Source organism: Hyperolius riggenbachi, chromosome 5, assembly GCF_040937935.1.
Source record: "Hyperolius riggenbachi isolate aHypRig1 chromosome 5, aHypRig1.pri, whole genome shotgun sequence".
In the NCBI taxonomy this organism is placed as follows: Eukaryota; Metazoa; Chordata; class Amphibia; order Anura; family Hyperoliidae; genus Hyperolius; species Hyperolius riggenbachi.
Window position 1 is genome coordinate 370370553 of NC_090650.1, and position 21473 is coordinate 370392025.

The window sequence follows — 21473 nt, forward strand, 5'->3', positions numbered from 1 at the left end:
GTGAAAAGGTCGCTGGCTGTCTCTTCCTGGAGGCAGGGCTAACGGCTGCAGCCCTGCCTCCAGTCGCGTCTGTCAGCGGCGCATCGCTGCCTCTCCCCCGCCCCTCTCAGTGAAGGAAGACTGAGAGGGGCGGGGGAGAGGCAGAGATACGCGCTGACAGACACGCGTGGGGCAGGGCTGCGGCGGTTAGCCCTGCCCCAACCAGGAAGCGCTCCCCGGGTGTATCGAGGGGGATTTGGGGGTGAAGGGACCCCCGTTAAGCCGCGCTATAGCGGCGTTTTAGCAGGGGCACACATGCCCCTGCTATTTATGAGGTCTGAAGCGAGATTTATTCTCGCTTCAGACTCTCTTTAAAGAGACACTGAAGCGAAAAAAAAAAAAATATATGATATAGTGAATTGGTTGTGTACTATGAATAATTACTAGAAGATTAGCAGCAAAGAAAATATTCTCATATTTTTATTTTCAGGTATATAGTGTTTTTTCTAACATTGCATCATTCTATAATATGTGCAGATTACACAACACTCAGCATTCAAAATGAGTCTTTCAGAGCAGTCTGTGAAGTAATGACCTCTCCTCTAGCAGAGGAAAAGTAAATAGTCCAGGAACAGTTGAGATAATAAAAGTCAGATAACAGCCCTCTCCACGACTAACTTAGTCGGAGAGCTTAATGGCTTGTTTGCATAGAGATAACAACTGGAGTTTCTCAACTCCTGTACTGGAAACAATTACACTGATGTATCTGATCTTAATGTTTTATTTCTTAGCTGTGCTACACATACAAATCATAATATTTTTTTTCCGCTTCAGTGTCTCTTTAAACAGAAGGGATTTGCGATTAGTTCAGCTTTAAAGAGAACCCGAGGTGGGGTTCTGACAATGCAATCCACGTACAGAGGCTGGGTCTGCCTATACTGCCCAGCCTCTGTTGCTATTTCAATCCCCCTAAGGTCCCCCTGCGCTCTGCAATCCCCCATAAATCACAGCCGCGCTGTGTGGGCTGTGTTTACATCTGTACTGTCACTCTGCATGCTCCCCCCCCCCAATCAGCGGGGAGGGAAGGGACGCGGGCGGGGACCGGAGCTATGCAGGAGGTGGGGGGGGGGGGGGGAGCAGCAGACTGACAGTACAGAGATAAACACAGCCCGCTGTGACACGCTGTGTGTCGACAGCGAGACTGTGATTTATGGGGGATATCAGTGCAGGGGGGGGCTTAAAATTGAATTGAAATAGCAACAGAGGCTGGGGATTGAAATAGCAACAGAGGCTGGGCAGTATAGGCAGACCCAGCCTCTGTATGTGGATTGCATTGTCAGAACCCCACATCAGGTTCTCTTTAAGGCCTGGTGCACACCAAAACCCGCTAGCAGATCCGCAAAATGCTAGCAGATTTTGAAACGCTTTTTTTTATTTTTCTATGGCGTTTTGCTAGCGTTTTGCAAGTTGCTGCAGCGGATTTCAGTATAGTACATTTCATATATTGTTTCAGTAAAGCTGTTACTGAACAGCTTCTGTAACAAAAACGCCTGCAAAACCGCTCTGAACTGCCGTTTTTCAGAGCGGTTTGCGTTTTTCCTATACTTAACATTGAGGCAGAAACGCATCCGCAATCCAAAAAATGCCTCACCCCGGGAGGATTCGTTTCTGCAAAACACCTCCCGCTCTGGTGTGCACCACCCCATTGAGATACAATGACCAAGCGGATCCGCAGCCGCAAGCGGCTGCAGAAACGCTGAAAAAGCCGCTCGGTGTGCACCAGCCCTAAGTGAGCAACTGTGGTTTACCACAATGCACCACTACTGAATATGCAAATTATCTCTAATTTGTATATTCAGTAGAGATGTACTGTAGGAAACCACAGTTGCTCACTTAAAGAGAACCCGAGGTGGGTTTGAAGAATATTATCTGCATACAGAGGCTGGATCTGCCTATACAGCCCAGCCTCTGTTGCTATCCCAAACCCCCCTAAGGTCCCCCTGCACTCTGCAATCCCTCCATAAATCACAGCCACGCTGCTGACAAACAGCTTGTCAGAGCTGGCTGTGTTTATCTCTATAGTGTCAGTCTGCTGCTCTCCCTGCCTCCTGCAGAATTCCAGTCCCCGCCTGCATCCCTTCCCTCTCTGCTGATTGGAGGGAAGGGACGGGGGCAGGGACCGGAGCTATGCAGGAGGCGGGGGAGCAGCTGAGACTGACACTACAGATGTAAATACAGCCTCACAGCACGGCTGTGATTTATGAGGGATTGCAGAGTGCAGGGGGACCTTAGTGGGGTTTGGAATAGCAACAGAGGCTGGGCTGTATAGGCAGATTCAGCCTCTGTATGCAGATAACATTCTTTAAACACACCTCGGGTTCTCTTTAAAGCTGAATTATCGCAATTATCTTCTGTTTAAAGAGACACAGAAGCAAAAAAAAAAAGTTATGATATAATGATGTGTAAAAATCTAAGTAATAAAACATTAGGAGCAGAGAAATAAGTCTAATATTTTTTCCAGTACAGGAAGAGTTAAGAAACTCCAGTTATCTATGCAAAAGAGACATTGAGCTCCATGACTTTCAAAGTCGCAGAGAGCTCCGTCTTCTGAAGATTGTTATATCAACTGTCAGTCATTGTAATTTCTTTTTCTCTCCAGAGGACAGGTCAATAACTCACTGGTCTATTCTGTAAAATCGTTTAGAATGCTGAGTAGTGTGGAAACTGCAAATATTATAGAATGATGCAATGTTATAAAGAAAACTATATAACTGAAAATAAAAATGAGAATATTTTCTTTGCTACTTATGTTCTAGTAATTATCCATACTACACAACCAATTCATTATATCCTATTTTTTTTCACTACAGTGTCTCTTTTAAGAGAGCAAATTACACTGAGCTGAAGTGAAAGGTTTTTGTTTTTTACTTAAAACCTGTACTGAAAAAAAGTTGCCCTGGGGGGTACTCACCTCAGGAGGGGGAAGCCTCTGGACCCTATTGAGGCTTCCCCCGTCCTCCTGTGTCGCGCGGTGGTCTCGCTGCAGCCCCCGGAACACACAGGCGACAAATCCGACAGCCTGTTCAATATTTACCTTTCCAGGCTCCAGCGGGGCGCTGTTGCGGCTCTTCTGACAGAGATAGGCGAAATTAACCGATCTCCGTCGGGTCAGCTCTACTGCGCAGGAGACTTGCGCCTGCGCAGTAGAGCAGCCCGACGGAGGTCAGCTTTTTCCGCCTATCTCCATGGGAAGAGCTGATACTGCACCTGCGCTGGAGCCTGAGAGGTAAATATTTACATCGTCGCCGCTCCGGGAGGATTTTCGCTGCCGCCGTGGGACCGAGGAGGACGGGGGAAGCCTCATTAGGATCCGGAGGCTTCCCCCACCCAAGGTGAGTTCCCCCAGGGGAGGTTTTTTCATTACAGATTTTCTTTAACCAAAGTGGAATTTCATAGTGTGCTCCGGTGTGCGGCCGCTGTGCAGGTTTTCTTGAGAAAGGAGCAGGCTGAGGAGGAGGAGGAAGAGAGGGTGCTGAGCCTAGCAGTTACTGTATGCGGATACAGCAGATGCCCGGCACAGCCAGAGCCGTGTGCTCAGTCATAACACAGGAGCAACAGCAATGAAGCAAGCGTTACTGCAGAACATATTGATTTCATTCTGTCATTTCACCAGCTCCGGCCTATTGACACGCATCAATATTTCTGCCATTAACGAATGTAGGAGTCCCAAAGACCAAGATGAGGGCTGATTAAAAGGAAATTAGTAGATTATTCCTGAGTAAAAACTAATTGATTCCAGCTATGTCTAGAAATCAAATTACAGAAACAGCAGGTTAATAACCGATCGTTCTCCAAAGAGAAATGGTAATGCTGAAACAGGATGCTAAAATAGGCAGAACTGCAGATTACATGTAGAATTACATTATTAGAGACGCTATAAACGTATATGGCACTCTCTAATGATTACAACCGCAATACTTTCTTGTACATTATCAAGAAATGAACTGAACATAATCAATAAACGGATTATTACAATGCTGCCTATTGCTGTATTATAGCTAGGTTATGAGCTATATAAAGAGAGCCTATCTGCTGTACACAGCAGCACATTAAAATCCCTTCATAACCAGGCACACACTAGAGGACTATGAAAGCAATAAAATGTTTTAGCATTCATTCTATGTGCTGTTTTTGGCTTTTCTGCTAGGAGCTCATCTTCAAAAGGTATATAGGCTTAGTTCACATGTAAAAAGGTGTCCCAGTCCTGTCAACAGTTTTTGATAGTTGGCATCAATTTTGCATGGCTGTGTTAACACATACATTTTTTTTCTATATTTCCCCTGCCCTCAGAAGTTGTATTCTGCCAGGAAAAAAACTTTATGCCTGTAATGTCCTTATCAGTAAGGGTCACTACATTCCCGACAAAATGCAGACAAGGCAGAAGTGGTCACTTCCATGCCTGAAAATGAACTCTTTCAGGCAGCTGAATAAAACAATTAAAACATCCTGGTTATCAATATGATTTGCACTGTACATACACATGTTTATCTCATGTCACATGTCGCTTTGGGTACACCTTAAAGAAAACCTAAACTGAGAGGGATGTGGACTAGTTGCCTGGCAGCCCTGCTGATCTCTTTAGCTGCAGTAGTCGCTGAATCACACACCTGAAACAAGTATGCAGCTAATCCAGTCTGACTTGAATCAGAGCACCTGATCTGCATGCTTGTTGAGGGGCTGTGGCTAAAAGTATTAGAGACACAGGATCAGGAGGAGATTCAGGCAACTGGCGTTACCGTATTTTAAAAGGAAAAATCCATATCATTCTCAGTTTAGGTTCCCTTTAAAGGGAATCTGAAGTTAAAATAAACGTATGATATAACGATTTGTAAGTGTAGTACATCTAAGACATAAAACATTAGCAGCAGAGATACAAGTCTAATATTGTTTCCAGTACAGGAAGAGTTAAACTCTAGTTATCTATGCAAAAGAGCTTATCTGAGTTCCATGACTTTCAAAGTCGCAGAGAGCTCTGTCTTCTGAAGCTTATTATCTCAAGTGTCTGTCACTGTATTTTGTTTTTTTCTGCAGAATAAAGTTCAAAAGTTCATTAGCTTGCTCTGTGAAATCATTTAGAATGCTGAGTGTAATGTGTAAATTGCAAATATTAGAGAATGATGCAATGTTGTAAAAAAAACCAATATAACTGAAAATAAAAATGAGCCTATTTTCTTTTCTACTAATGTTCTATTATCCGTACTACATATACAATTCATTATATCATCATTTTTTTTCGCTTCAGTGTCACTTTAAATACATTTGAAAGAATGTTTCAAAGGCACTCAGTGCTGAAAAATGAAAAAGATTTTATACATACCTGGTGCTTCCTCCAGCACTATCCGCTCTGATCGCTCCCATCCTGCCGTCCTCTGCTGCCCGCAGCTTCAGGACCCAGGTCCCGTCACTGACGTCAGTCACGGCCAGCTACGCAGGAGAAGTGCGCCCTTTACGTATCTCTCCAGCGGCTGCTTGAGAGATACACAAACAGCGCACTTCTCTTACATTAGACTGGCTCTGACTGACGGAAGTGCGGTTCTTGTAGCTGCGGGCAGCAGAGGACTGTGGCGTGGGAGCGATCTGTGCGTATGGGGCTGGAGGAAGCCCCAGGTATGTATAAAATCTTTTTAATTTTTCAGCTCGGGTACACTTTAAATGACCTGGATTATGATTTGGTGTAGCAGACATTTTCCTTTTACACGTTACAGATACTGGCTGCATACTCGGCTGGTACCAGGTGCTGCATTAGGTGTGTGAGGAGTTTGCTGAAGCGCAAAATGCATGCTGCATATACCTCAATTATCCCCATAATCAGTACATTAATGTGGAACACTTTTCCTTTTAACAAGGCTTCTGGGAGAAGATCCGTCCGCGGAGACTTCCACATGCTCTAATGAATTACCGTGACATGACCCAGTTCTTTTATTATTAGACAGAGCCTTTTCAAACAGTTGATTATGCAATTCTCTCTTTTCCAAAATGACAGTTTATTGGTATCCATTCATTCATTTTATGCTCTAATCCCATCTTCCTGGAAACAGTTTGTAGTAAGTTTGGTCATGGAGGAAGCACAGGCCTGTCACAGGGTAAGTGAAGACAAGCGCCTGAGATGCTCCAGTCTCTGGCTGGGATCCCAAGTGCTGCTTTTAAGCCTTATTAAATTATGTAAGTAGCATGTCTGCGGGGTATATAGCTGTATATAGATGCATGACAGCTTTGTCATCGTAGCAGAAGGCAGACTGATAGGAACACAACCCCTCTAGCCATTCTCCTCTGCAGGCAACAACCGTAACTCCCTTCTGCACACAGCAGGTGCGTTGCTCACAGAATTCAATACACTGTACTGTGTTGGAGTAGCAGCATGTTTGAGGACAACTTTGGGTAAAATGTTAAGATGCTTTGACGTTATATTGCTGTGGCACCAGAGGGTTGGACAATCTTACAGGCAAATACTGCTACCTGAGTTACCAACGTCAAGGTTAGGAGAGAGGTGTGGGTTAGCATAATATATGGATGGACTAAGTAGAACTATCAAAGATCTAACAATAGGAGGCAGCATGGTGGCGTAGTGGCTAGCACTGTCGCCTTGCAGCGCTGGGTCCCTGGTTCGAATTCCAGCCAAGGCACTGTCTGCATGGAGTTTTTATGTTCTTCCCATGTCTGCGTGGGTTTCCTCCGTGCACACCCTCTGGTTTCCTCTGGACACCCCATAAAATTGGCCCTAGACTATGTACACATCATGGTATATTAGATTGTGAGTCCTTATGAAGGACAGTTAAGTGACAAGACAATACACTCTGTACAGCGCAAGATGTCAGAGCTATATAAATACTAAATAATAATAATAATAATAATAATAATAAATAGGGGGCAATCCAAAGCAGTAAAACTCAAAGAAGTATATGAATTCCACTTACCATCACCTTAATGTCAGGTGCCAGATAGGAGTGTAAATCACTTACTATTCCCAAACAACCACTCTACACACACTGGATAGCTGCCCCTGAAAGAATCACTTGTGACAAATGCCTAAGGTGTGCAAAGGGCTTTAACCGGCCCTCCTGAGTGAAAAACTAATTTGGTTGAATCATTGTAGTTAACCACCATTCGGCTTGCAATATGCTGTTCCCAGCCATCCACTGGATCAGTTAATTTGGCCAGAGATCACATCTGATCATTTGGGCGCTGCCAGGGGCCGCTGTGGAAATTGTGGCTATGGTGGTGCTGCTAATGTAATTAGGACACCATGGTTCTGCCATAGAATAGCCGAACTCTGACTTCTACCTTTAGAAGTAGAATTATTTTGCAGTGGAAGCAGCTGTGATGTGTTATAGAGTATGGCTGCTACAGTATGAAGCTGAACTCAGTTTAGTGGGAGCAGCAGTAATTTGCTACAGAGTACATCCACTATACAGCCGAGCTCCGCTTAGTGGCAGTAGATGGCGCTACAGCTACTTACTGTCAGGGCGAGAGAGAATAGCAGAGATAGCTATGGTTAAATATTAGTGTCAAGTGTAGGTGGGGGGAGTTAGTGTAGGGGGGGTAGTGTTAGGTGTAGGTGGGGGGTTGTGTTAGGGGTAGGTAGGGGGATTAGGGTTAGTGTTAGGTGTATGTAGGGGATGGGTAATATGAGAGTTAGGGTACACGATAGCAATATATTGGTAAATTTACCAATATGCTGCTAAAGGTAAAAAGTAGAATAATCGGTAGATAAAAGTAGATACAGGCATGCTACCTTCAAGTGTAGTCTATTGTAGCATTGCTGCTGCTAGAAATGGGCACCAGGAGTTTAAAATCAGCTCATATTATTATACCATGGAACACAGAGCTAAAAAAGCAACAACTACAGCAAAAAAAAAAAAAAAAAAAAAAAAAAAAAAAAAAAAGGAAAAATGCCACAGGAAATTCTAGACTGCATCCTTGTTGATAAAGTGTGTAGTGTCTATCCCTTTTATACAGCGGTTTTTGATTATATGGCTGTGTAGATGATAATAAAATAAGCACTGGTCTTGGAGATAAGCAGACAGTGTATTTCAGCAGGTGGAATAAAATGTCATATTTCCTGAGGAAGACTGCATTTTCTTCTATTAGGTTTCCTGCGGCCGATGTTATCAGTCATGAGAAGGTTATTTGATTACTCCAGAAAAGGGCTCGCGCCTCTTCAACTCTCCCAGCCAATGAGCGGTATTTATGGAAATAAACTTTCCAGGTAATGCAATAAAAAGGTGCACATGTGGCAGGAGTGGAGTGCCTAGTCCTTTTATAGTTACTCTGCTCACCGCAGGGAACAAACAAAAGGAGACTTTTATCTTAGCAAGGCCAAAGCAAGATGAAGGCCGCGACGTTCTTCAAAGGACGACAGATTTCCAGACTCACTCATAAACCACACTAAAATGTTCACATCTCCCCAGGAGTCTACAATTTGGATGTAATGCCCAAAATAAATGTAGCTTTTAAAATAAAATAAAAAAAATTCTGATATCAAAGTCACATTCCAAGAAACGTGTATATTCAAATGATTAGTATTTCACATTGGTCTTTTATTTGTATTTAGCATTAAAACCTTTTTTTTCTTTTTTTCTTTAAATCAGACACCATATCAAACATTACAATTAAGCAGGAGAAAGAATTGCAGAATTGCTTTAAAGGGAACCCTAAAGAGAGCCCGAGGGTGGCTCATATAATTAAAAAAAACAAAACAAACTAGGCTACTTGATCTGCGGGGGCTTAGTGAATCAGGTAGCCACAATTCCCACCGCTCCTGAGGCCCGCACTGGCCCACTTTCACTTTTGTGACCTCTGGGTCACGACACTGGAAGAAGAGAGATCTCTCTCTCTCTCCCCCAGCATGCAGGGAGGCAGGGGAGTGTCGGGGGCGTGGGCAGGGAGAGAGAGCTGCCCAATGGCAGCTCTGGAAAGCCTGCAGGGATCCCCTCTCCTCCCATTACCCTCAGATAGCGACAAATATTGTCGTTAATTTCGGGGGGGGGGGGGGGGGCTATAGCGCAGCAGTGGGGGTGTTACAGCGCAGCAGTGGGGGAGGGGGGGGGCAGAGGCATGTCATGAGGCAGGGAACATGCCTCCGTGTCCCATCTGCCCTCCACCACCACCTTGGGTTCTCTTTAAGTAACATGATGAGTTTGTCGTGTATGTGCAGAATACACAAACAAATATGCTGTGTTGCTTTTCTTTCTCTGCCTGAAAGAGTTAATATTCAGCTATGCAACTGAGTTTTTTTACCAGTTGGGACCCAGTCAGACTATAGCGTCCCTCAATGATAAGGAATTACAGTGACAAAATACTTGTCTGGGCTTCTGAGAGCAAGGAGTTGGATACAAAAAGGTCAATAGTTTCTAGCATTCTGAAACACGGGGCAGACGATTTCGATGACCTTAGACAAAACAAATCTACTCTTTAAAGTTTTAAAATAGAACCAAAAACTTTCGAATAACTAAAAAAAATTAAGAGTATAAAGATAGGTTTATCTCATCAGTTTATTTTCACTTAGAGGGAACCTTAACTGAAAAAAAAAAAAAAAAAAAAAAAAATTATGAGTTTTACTTACAAGGGGCATCTACCAGCCCCCTGCAGCCATCCTGTGCCCTCGCAGTCACTCATGGCTCCTCTGGTCCCCCACTGCCAGCTAGTTTCGTCGGCCAGCTAGGAGTCGGCCTGCCGCCATGCGTAAGTTTTTACACATCTCTGCTGGTGCAGGAAGCTATTGCAGACATCAACGAGTACATTTTTACGCGTTACGGGTGTAATGCGTACAATTTTACACATTACATCCGTAACGCGTAAAAATGTACTGGTTGATGTCTGCAATAGCTTCCTGCACCAGCAGAGAAAAACGTACGCATGGCAGCCGGCCAACTCCCAGTCGGCAAAAACGAAACTAGCTGGCAGCAGGGGACCAGAGGAGCCAAGAGTGACTGCGAGGGCACAGAATGGCTGCAGGGGGCTGGTAGATGCCCCAGGTAAGCAAAACTTTTTTTATTTTTTTTATTTTTTACAGTTAAGGTTCCCTTTAAAGTGTACCAGAGATGAATAAGAAAAAAAAAATCATACATACCTGGGGTTCCTCCAGCCCCCTCCGGCCTGATCACTCCCTTGGCACCATCCTCTGCCTCCTCAATCTTCCGTAAGGGGTCCCGGTACCTTCAGCCAGTCGGTGCATGCGCAGTGTGGCTGGGTGCCCTCCCATGGCCAGGAGAGTTCTGCGCCTGCCCAGTAGTACCCTTTAAGTTTGACTTTAAGGTCATCCTATGTGATTAGCTGAAACAAAGGATTGATCTGATGTCAGTCATTTACCACCTTGGCCCAGTGTTCCCCAGCTCCACCTTGCTTATGCTGGTAATACACAGTGCATTTTTGCGGCGTGATTCTGCCGCCCCATCAATTCCCCGCTTGATCTTGTGCCCGATTCTCTTAGCTTCCATTCATCTTTCTTATCTTTTCCCATTGTTCCCTTTGCAAAATCGAGCACGTAATCGAGCGAGGGGGGGGTCTGGGCGAGATCGGACATGTCGGAAATCATCAATTGAGCCGTCTTAATGGCTCAAAAACGTACCAGCATAAGCATAAGGGCCTGTTTCCACTACACGCGGATTCTGGGTGCAGAAAAAAATGACTCCAATGAATGCCTATGGGCCTGCTTCCACTAAATGCGATTTTTCTGATGCAGATTTCCCATAGTCATTCATTGGAGTCAGTTTTCTGCATCCAGAATCCTCGTGTAGTGGAAACAGGCCCTTTGTTAGACAATGAAGGAACTTTCCCCAAGGCAAGTCAGCGACTTGTGCAGTGGCAGCAAAATGCATTGAACACTGAATATTTAAATTCGGAACGGGAAAGCCGGGAATGCCAGTACTTCCTGTCCAGCAGGTAGGCGGGGAGTACATCACTGGCTAGGGGCAGCTAAGGGCATGCAAGCAGCGCATATATATAATATATATAACCCTGTCAGCGCACTCTGCCGCAGGGTCAAATGAATCATGGTTTCGGTGTTGCAGTGTGATGCGGGGGGAGGGGCGCATCACACCACAATGCCCGCCTCAAATGTAAAACCATCTCAAACTAACAATGTATTGTTAGCCTGCATGCTAGTGAGGCAACTGTACAGAACTCAACATCAAACAGTAACCCAAAGGTTTGCGTACCACTGCCAGTTCAAGGTAGAAATTGTGTGCTTTTGGGCAGGTTAACTTTCCGATCAATATTCTGATCGTTTTTCCCATCGATTTTTATTCACTTCTATAAAGAAAAAGACCTGCCAAAAATTATCTATTGAGCCATCTATCTGCCCCCAAAAAACCTCATGGTGTATTCCCAGCATTAGTATTCCAAAATCACCTTAAAGTGGATCCGAGATGAACTTTTAGGGCTCGTTTCCACCATAGCGAATCCGCATGCGGCGACGAGATGCGGATTCGCTTGTTACACTGAAGTGGCCGGGGCTGTTTCCACATGTGTGGCGTGCGGGAGCGATTTGGCGGCGGGCCAAATCTGCACGACGGGACCCACCGAATTCGCCTGCGTCGGGAATCTGTGCGAATCGCTGCTAATGTATTTAATAGTAAAAACGCATGCGTTTGTTACATGCGTTTTTACCCGCGATTTCGCACCTTTTTCAATGTTATTTTGCCCTGGCAGTGTCATGGTTAATTTTGCATGGCACCCTGCCATGCGAAATCGCACGCGAAATCGCGGGTAAAAACGCATGCGGAAACGCATCCGCATGCGTTTTTACAAGCGTCGGAATGCCGGCGAAATCGCGTCGCAACAGGGGAAACGAGCCCTTACTCATTGCATAATTGTGTTCCTTGCATATAGTTTATCGGGCATTCCCCAAGCCAAATACTTTTTTGTTTTTGTTTTAATACTCTAATTCCCTATAAACTAAACAAGCCTTGCCCCCACAGCTCTTAGTGCCTTGGCACTCCATGTAGCAAGGGCTTATGGGAGCTCAGTCTGGGCAGGAGGAGGGGGAGGTGTGGATGGATTTCAGAGGCAGAGGGGAGGAGGAAAAAGGAGAGGGGAGTTAGCTTAGGGCTGGAGATGTAGTTGCAGCTTGCCTGTGTGTAATGTGACAAACAAAAACATGGCCGCTCATTGTATCACAGGAAAAAAACATGAAACTGTTGAAGCTGTTTGCAGCTAGATTTTGATAAGATATATAGACAAGTTATTTGTCATAGTTAGTTTTTCATCGCGGATCCACTTTAACCTGCCAACATGCTGTTCTTACATGAGGGGTCCTTTTCATCGCTAATCCCATCCACCTATGATACCTATGCACACATACAGTACTTGTGCTGTGCAAGGTAATTCCTGGACACACATCATAATAACAATGCTATGTATGACATGTCCAATGGAAGAGACACAAAGAACACTAGTAGTGGTTGCTCCATGTCGTGGACGTTCCAGCACAGACGTATCTGATACAGCGGAAACCGAGCCTAACATTATTACCAGAAAAAAATAATTGAAAGGGTAGGAGCTGTACCATGTAGCACTTATGAAATGTAATATTTTCAATTTTTTTGTTTAATTTTAGAGTCCTCCTTCTGCAAACTGAGATACTCTGTCTAGTTGAGAGGATAGGAAATCACAGCTTCCACTGCTTTGCAGGCAGCCATCACATTATCTTAAAACAGCGAGCCATTTTGTTCACTTATCCGCCCTGCAGCTAGGGTAATTAGACTGCATATTTCATGACCACAGTGCCAGCCAGCACACCTCCAGAAGCATCACACCGCTTTACAGCCATTGATGACATACAATTAACTGTAATTGTGAAAATGGATTTAATCAGCTGAGGGTTTATAGGAAAGATGCTTTCTTGAAGTGGTTAAAATGCATCAGTGTTTACTCCCCAAGTGCTTACTGCTCACACACTTCACACTGCACAAACATCCTAATGGCCCAGTCTCCAGCAATAGCAAACAGGCTCCTAACTAAGAGTAGGTTCACATTAGGCTGTTTTCAGCCTACGTTCCGCTCTGATGAGCAGATCGCAGCAGCCGCAGCAATGCTTTCCCTATGGGTAAGTTCACATTGCTACGTTCCCTGCGTTCCGTTCACGCTAACGGAGCGGTACGCAAGCGTACGGCGGATGCGTCCTAATGTGAACCCGGCCAAAAGATTGGTTTACACGCAGAATGAGGGCTGGTGCACACCTAAAAGTGCTAGGGTAATCGCAAATGCTAAGCGTTTTTAGAAGTGATTTTTCTAAGTGATTCTAGGCATATGCCTTGTGATTAGTGTACAGCTTTTGTAAATTTAAAAAAAAAAAAAAAAAAAAAAAAAAAAAAAACATTGCTCTGGTGTGATCCATCCCATACAAATACATTAAAAAGCTAAAAATAGAGACAAAAAAAGTTTTAAAAAAGCACTCAGAAAAGCTCTAGGTGTGCACTGTTTCCTGTAGGGATGGGGACTCGATCTCTCGGGTGACTGTTTGGGGCAGTGTCTTACAGAAGAGCCACAAGTCTATAGCTTTGTAATGCATTCTGTTACTATGAGGGGGTGTTGGGGAACCACAATGCAGCACACATCAGAGCAGCTTATGGCGGATGGGGGTAAGAAGGGGAATAATACACTCAGCCAAGATGATCCAGCACTCGAAGTGACTAAATTCTAAGGCAGAGACGACCCCAGCTGAGGACACCCTAGTGTCTAAACCAGCATTTAATCACAGTACAATGACACAAATGGGGCAACTTTTTTAGTAAACCTCCATGAAGCATAACTGCGAATCCCATAGCCGTGCACGGCATGGCTTCCTGGATTCGGCTGCGTACTCGCACTACAAGATGTGCCGCGGCTAGTGGAAAAGTAGCCTAAGTGAGACTTCTGCACTTAAAAGGTAGTCCAGGCCCCTCTCCCTGAGCAAAGTGTTCATGCTGGGTTAGGATTGAATGGTGCCCTTTATGCTTAATAGGATTCAAATCCGGACTCGTAGAAAGCCACCACAGTATAGCGCAGTGTCTTCATCTCATCCATTCTTGGGTGCATTTTCAACTACGTATTTTGATTTTGTATCCTGTTGCAGGATCCATGGTGTTGCAACTGACACAGAACTTTCTGACATTGCCCAAGAAGTGACAGACTGTGCGGGGATAGCGCTTGCTATGCTGAACTACCTGCAGTATAGCGTGCGCTCCTGTCAGAGGGTAATTAAGCGCAGGCACTTACATTTAAGGCAAACTGATGAAATATTGTGCTATTTGTGTTAGTGAATCATCACCATAAACTTCTAAGAGTGTTTTGGCTTAATAACATACATTTTAGTAAATGTATGTCTGACCTTTTTATGTTTCTCTTTCATCAGTGAAGGCGATTCTTCCTTTGAGCCCATTATCATGCGATGAAACACTGATGGACCTTGACTTTGGAGTCCAATGTGTTTCTCTCTGGAAGCTGCCCTTGGCTTTTTGTCCACCATTCTCACTATCCTTCTGCTAACGCTGGGGCTGATTTTCCTTCTGAGGCTCAGGAAGGTTGGCTGCAGTCCTCTCGACCTTTAGGCTTCTTTCTCACCAAGACGTTGCGTTAGATGCCACGCTAAGGTCGCATAACGTGCCCCTAGCGCAACGCACAGTGGGGTTGAAGTTGGACGTCAGTTTGAGCCACGTTATGCGGCTCTTGATGCGTCCGTGGTGCGTACTTTTGGACGCATGCGGCATCACGTGGTCCCGCCAGCCAATCGCCGCACAAAGCAGCCGCTCCAGAAAGTAAACACTGCACGTCACACAATGCAGTGAATATTAATTAACCATGTGGCTGGCCGCGGAGGAGGAGGGGAGACCTCCTCCTCCAACATTACTGAGCATGTGCAAACAGTGTAACGTGGCTTAGCCGCGTATAATGTACAGCATGCAGCACTTTGTTTAAACGTGCTGCATTACAATGTAACGCAACGTGGGCACTGTGAACAGCCCATTTAGTTTTCATTGCTGTGAGTTAGGCTGCGTTACAGGCGCACATTAGTCTTACTGTGAAAGCAGCCTTAATTATATTAGCAGTTGTCACAGAGACTGCTTAAAGAAGGATCCACACCTTTGGCTTTTACATGCTTATTTATAATATTTACTGATCTCAGACGACTCTTCACTTCCTCTGGTGCGTCTAATGTAAGACACACAATGATCCAAGAGATCACATTGACTACTTTTCCACCATTTTAATAGGCCGAATGACTGACTGCATGATTGGAGGTGTGGTAATAATTACTGAATTAATAACACTTTTCAGGAGGCATTAACAACTCAATGAGCTGTAAGGGTACCCACAAATTTCCCCATGTCAGTACATATACACAGGAGAAGCTGCCTGTGCCTTTCCTTTATTCATCAAAAAAGCTCAAGCACTACATGAAGCTTCTAGTATATTCTGAGAACACTTGATTCCTGTGAAGTGAGTTCTGTGAAATTCACTCATTGAAGGGCGTTCTGATGCCACAGTCTCTGGTTTATCTAGAGCTGATAACTTTGTAAACTGGCACTTGCCAGCTCATAAACAGAGAATATAAATGTAGAGCTGGACTGCAGAAGCCGTGCAGCTAAGATTTACACTGGGCAAATGCAGATACACAAGCAGTCCTGAGTGGGTTAAGACAATAGGGGTGATAAAGATGGAAATGGGGAAAAAGGGTGTGGATGCCCTTGCGTAAAAAAGGGGGCACCCCTATAGACACCCACTATAAAAGACGTGATTTGAAGAAGGGAAATTTAGTCTCTTTGCTGCAAATTGCGGCTTTGCAGAGCCCAAATTAACTTTGCCACAAATTGCGGTTTGCAGTGATACCTCCAGGGCAGCGAAGTAAAAATAGCGCCAGAGATTTGGGCGAAGCCATAGGCCGCAATATGAATTATGGCTATGGCACCGCTCAGTGAGTACTTTGGGTGCCGTCAGAAGATGGAGCACAAATTACGATAAAAACATTAATTCGGCTGCCAGAAATAGCTGGAAGCCGAATTACATAATTCCCCACCATCCAAGGCACCTGGAGGAGGAATAGTAATTAACGCCACCGGGACTTGTGCAGGAGCAAGGTGAGACGTTTTTCAGCATTACCCTGCGCCCAAATCTTCCAACGGCTTAATTATATGTATGCCCTCTGGGAGCCCAAATTTACTTTTTTGCCACAAATCGAGTCTCAGCGGCAGGGAAAGGGGAGGGGTGAGGGTGGTAAGTGAATGGGGGGGGGGGGGGGGGGGGTAAGTATCAGGCATTACCAGTAGAGGTTAAGGGTTAGGCACAAGTGGGATGCCTTAGGTTTGGCATCAGTAGAGGAGATACTCAGTTTAAAAATAGAACAATTGTGGTTGAAAACCTTCTCTATTGCCCCACTTATTGTCTCCTACCCATTACTGTAGATTGTAAGCTCACAAGGGCAGGTCCACCCTTGTGTCTTGTAAGCTGCTGTACATTTTGTTAATCACTATACATTGCCACTAGAATAATTGTACAGTCTATCACTTCTGTTTTATGTACAGTACTAATATCTCTATTTTATGTATTACGATTTTTTTGCACCCGTGTTTGCTTCATACACTGTACAGCACCACAGAAGATGATGGTGCTATATAAATCATTAACAATAATAAAAATCCTTCTACATGAAAGAGGAAGGAGGCGGTTACCTCACTGTAATCCCCCAGAGTAAATTGCCCTCTGTCACTTACCCAGCAGCTTAGAGGCATCCACAATTTCAGCAGCTGCTCAGTACACAGTGGGAACCAGAGGGGAAGAGGGGAAGGAGGGGTGCGTTTGTTTTGTGCTAGAGGTGCAATCTACTTAGAAGTTGAAAAGCAATATATAGTTATGGTAAGCTATCTCGCAAGGCAAATGGCAGCTGTATTATGCAAGCTTATTCTCCCCAGAGATATGGATATACTCGTATTCTGTGGAATTTCCCCAGCATACAAATAATGTCCTCAGAACATAAACCGATTCTCTGCAATAAACAACCATTTTACTGAATATCTATCTACATCAGCCTTTCCCAAACTTTTATAGCTGGAGGATTGTTCTGACAATTTTTACCCCGAATGAAAAAAAGATACCAGTAATTATTTGTGTGTGTAGTGCCTTAGCTAAGGAGCTTGGGGCCCAAGTGCAAGTTTTACATTGGGCCCCAGGCACTCTATCGATATGTCTCAAAACAAACCAAGGACAATTTCAGTGTTGGAGGTGTAATCAGAGTAAGGAAATGGTTAATTAAGGATTACCACTATGCCATGCACATATAGAGGTGTGCATTACCAGCAAAGCACCAATGCAAAGCTAATAAGATGGATGAAGGAGGGCGCCTAACAGGCCTACCTAGCCCAGGGGCCCAGTGCGGTCGCAACCTCTGCCTCCCCTATTGCTACGCCACTGTGTGTACATTATACTGTATATAATGCAATGCATGTGTATATTATACTGTATATAATGCAATAATCACACCACAACTACCAAATGCAGCCACCACCGAGTCAAGCAAAAATGGTGCTGGAAATTTGGTCGTAGCTGGCACTGACGCAGGCCATAATGTGCATTACGGCTATACCGGCACTCATTAATTTGGCGGGAGTGGGGGGGGGGGGCTTTGGGGGGGGTTGGGTGTCAAAAGAAGAAACCCATTATTACCATAAAAAACAGCATAATTTGGCTGCCAGCAATAGCTGGAAGGTGAATAGCTTCTCTATGCCGACCTGGAGGGGGAATAGTAATTAACGCTAACAGGACTTTTGCAGGAGCAAGGTGAGCCATTCTTCAGCTTTATACTGTGCCCAAATTTACAGAAACCTTAATTACACGTGCACGCCACCACAACCACCAACATAACACAGAGTCCTAATAATTACCGTGTCTGGCAGCCTGCCTCCTGTAATGCCCCCACATACAGTATAATAAATGTGGCCGTCACATCCCATACATCGCATGTTGCCTTTATGTCGCCCCCTAAAAAAAAAAAAAAAAAAAAAAAGCGTGGCTTTTACCTCTCCCAATTACTAGTATTCCTTGCTGCCTCAGAGAAGACCATACCCCCTGCAGCCACTGCTATCTCACAAAGAAGTGCACCAAGCCAAAGCTAACCATTTCCTAATTTGAGTACTGCAACTTCCATACTGCAGGTGGGTATCAATGGGCGGAAACAACACAAACTGATCCTGCCACTGCCAGCCATGTGCATGCACAGTGCACAACTTTTTGCTCGGTAAATGCCATCTTAGCGACTGCACGTTTTACAATACTTTACTGAATACCAAAACTTAAAGAGTGACTCCAATTTTTTTTTTATTTTGGATAATGTATAGAAATTCGTATAGGGACTGTCAGTAGGAACATTTTGGCAAATGGCACGTAGAGAGCATAAGCTGAATCTCAAATCTTCATGGTTGTTGTCGAAACAGAACTGGTTATAATGTTCTACTAGAGGCACCTGTTCCTTTGACAACTACCACTGGTGTCCCCTCCCCTTCCTGAGAGGGAAAAGTCCTCATTTCCTTCTGGGACAAAAACATTATTCACCATTATAAATTAGAAAATAAAGTTTTGTATGCAGCAGCACTTTAAGCTCCTAATTTTGAGAATGCTTAGAATAAAAAAAGGCATTGGACTATAGACTTTACATATAAATAGACATATTGCAGAGGGAGAACATGAGTGGATGCATGAGCTGTCCCTCCTACACCATGCCTGGCATGTAAGACTCGTCACTGAGCTTTCAAACACCAGCTCACACATTCATCAGCAGTTTACATCGGTCAGGGTGATTTTAAAGCCCAACTTCAAGAACAAATGTAGATGTCCAAAAAGTATAAAAGAATCTGAGTATTAACCAGCAGAATCCAAGTTAGGTCACCTTTACTTCTTCCTCAATCCAACTGACATAATGTATGTTGTACATAGGGCTCGTTTCCACTAGGAGCGGTGCAATGCGGCTACATAGCCGCATCGCACCGCGTGTATGCTGAAACACATGCACGGCAATGGAAGAGTTTCCACTGCATGCATGTTGTGCGGAGCGATCCGAAAATCTGCAGCATGCTGCAGATTCTCGCACGACCGCATCCGTGTCCCATCTACTCCAATACACTTCCGCATCGGGAGATGCGGAAGTGATGTGGCAGGTGGCGGAAGTGATGTGATGCGGCTAGGTAGCCTCATTCGCATCACTAAGTAGTGGAAACAGGCCCATAGAAAAAGCCTAACGGCCTGTTTCTACTACACGCAGATAGGATGCAGAGCGGATGCAGAAAAACTGACTCCAGTAAATGCCTATGGGCCGGTTTCAAATAAACGTGATTTTTCTGATGCAGATTTTCCCATAGGCATTAATTGGAGTCAGTTTTTCTGCATCCAATCTGAATGTAGTGGAAACAGGCCCTAACTGCCGTTTCACAGGTTATATACGTATTTGTGTATGTTAGTGCCTCTGATGAAGCAGGTAATACCTGTGAAATGGCTGTTAGGGCCCGTTCACACTTAGAACCGCAGAACGCCGGCGATTACCGCCGGCGTTGTGCGGGAGTGATTTTCCCACGATTAGCGCGGAAAAATCACTGGACAATGCGGCGGTTTTGGAGTGATCGTGATTAGCCACGATTGCTAATCGCGGAATGCTCGTCGCCGGGAAAAACCGCTGCATGCAGCGCGGCTGCGGTTATCGCTAACCGCAACCGCGGCAGTGAGAACACTGCCACTCGCTACATTGTGTAGTGGTTCTTGCAGAACCGCTAGCGGTTTGCTGTGAGCAGGAATCGCGATTCCCGCTCAGGTGAGAACGGGCCCTTAGGCTTTTTTTTTTTTTTTTTTTTTATGTACAACGTATGTCAGTTGAATTAAAGAAGAAATGAAGGTGAGTTAACATGGATTCTGCTGGTTGGTGCCCAGGTTCTTTTACACTTTTTGGACTCATAAATGTCTGGAGGCACAGCCAGGGCACAAAATCCCTGAGCAGTCATCTAGTGCCAACCTAATCTCTGTATTTTCAATTCAAGAACAAATGTATTACTAGTGGAGGTGTGCATGGGAAGTAACGGGGATAAAAAAAATGCAGTGATGGATTCCACAGTCACTCAGGTTGCTGCATTGTGGTAATAATGGCCAGGCCTCTTAAAGAGACTCTGTAACAATTTTTTCAGCCTTAGTTCTTCTATCCTATAAGTTCCTATGCCTGTTCTAATGTGCTGGGGCTTACTGCAGCCTTTCCTAATTACACTGTCTCTGTAATAAATCAATGTATCTTTCCCCTGTCGTGTCTGTCCGGCTAAGGCTTTGAATGTGTGGAATGTGCAGCGCTGCTTGTCATTGGATAGAAGCGATACACACCCTCTGCAGGCCCCCTGCACACTGAATGACTCACACACTCTGTATATGTGAGCCTATTAGGAGCTGGTTAGTTTGTTTGTAAACACTGCCTAAAACTGTTAATTACAAGCCACGATTGCAGCAGAGAGTGGCAGAAACAGCACAGAGGGGCACAGGAGAAAATAAGGAATAGAATGGTATGCTTTTTAGTGTAAGAATATTAGAGTACAGATTCTCTTTAAAGTGGATCAGAGACAAACTTTTGCTGCCTTAATTTTTCGGCCCCTTACATATAGTTTATTGGGCATTCTTCCTCAGAAATGCCTAGGCATTCTGAGTCCCATGCTGCAAGTGCTCATGGGAGCTCAGCCTGGGGATAAGGCGGCTTTTGCTGAAGCATGCACAAGATTTCAGAGGCAGGGGGGCGGAGAGGGGAGTGGAGTTTTCACAGGCTGAGGGGGTGGAGATGCAGAGCAGCTTGCCTGTGAAATTATGACAAGCAGAATATATGGCTGCTCTCATTGTATCACAGGAATAAATAATCATATGCTGTTGAAGTTGTTTGCAGCTAGATTTACTATGTAAACCATCTAAACTTTAGATAAGATATATAGACAAGTTACTTGCTATAGTTAGTTTTTCATCTCTGATCTGCTTTAAATCACTGAACTCTCCTCTACGTCTCTCTCTCGGTGCCTCTCTCTGTGCCCTGTGCACATTCTGTGTCTCTCTGTGCCCACTCTGTCCCCCAAGCTGTGGCAGTGCTAGACATACCTTCCAGCACGAATCTATCCACTTTGCCTCCTGCATGCACGTCATACTTCCTGTATGTCATGTGACATACAGGAACCAGAAATTATGCCGTGCACAAAAGCAGGCAGACGGCAAGAGAGGATGGACTGCGTTGGACTCATGTTGGAAGGTATGTCCAACGCTGCCGATGCTGCGGGCCGTACGCACCGGGACTTGGGGGAGTTTGAAGCTGCTATTTCAAACTTCCCCCATGCGGGAATGATGTCGTCGCGGAAATCACCGCTTTGGCGATTCCCGAAATCTTGATCTTGGTGATCGTGATTTTGGTTTAAATTAGAGTTATCGTTCAGGCCTAACGCCTACCATATTTCCTTCCA

The 21473-nt window shown here is 44.7% G+C and overlaps 1 protein-coding gene across 8 annotated transcripts in view; it reads right to left on the reverse strand.

Annotated features, from left to right (window-relative positions):
• PAG1 (phosphoprotein membrane anchor with glycosphingolipid microdomains 1) overlaps nucleotides 1-21473 on the reverse strand; it is a 359982-nt gene that overhangs the window by 271194 nt on the left and 67315 nt on the right. The window contains exon 4 of one of the 8 annotated variants that reach the window (XM_068237541.1): nucleotides 10109-10311. The exons of the other annotated variants lie outside the window; for them this stretch is intronic. The gene's annotated coding sequence lies outside the window, so the exon portion shown is untranslated. The remainder of the gene's footprint in view (nucleotides 1-10108; nucleotides 10312-21473) is intronic. 8 annotated transcript variants of the gene reach the window in all.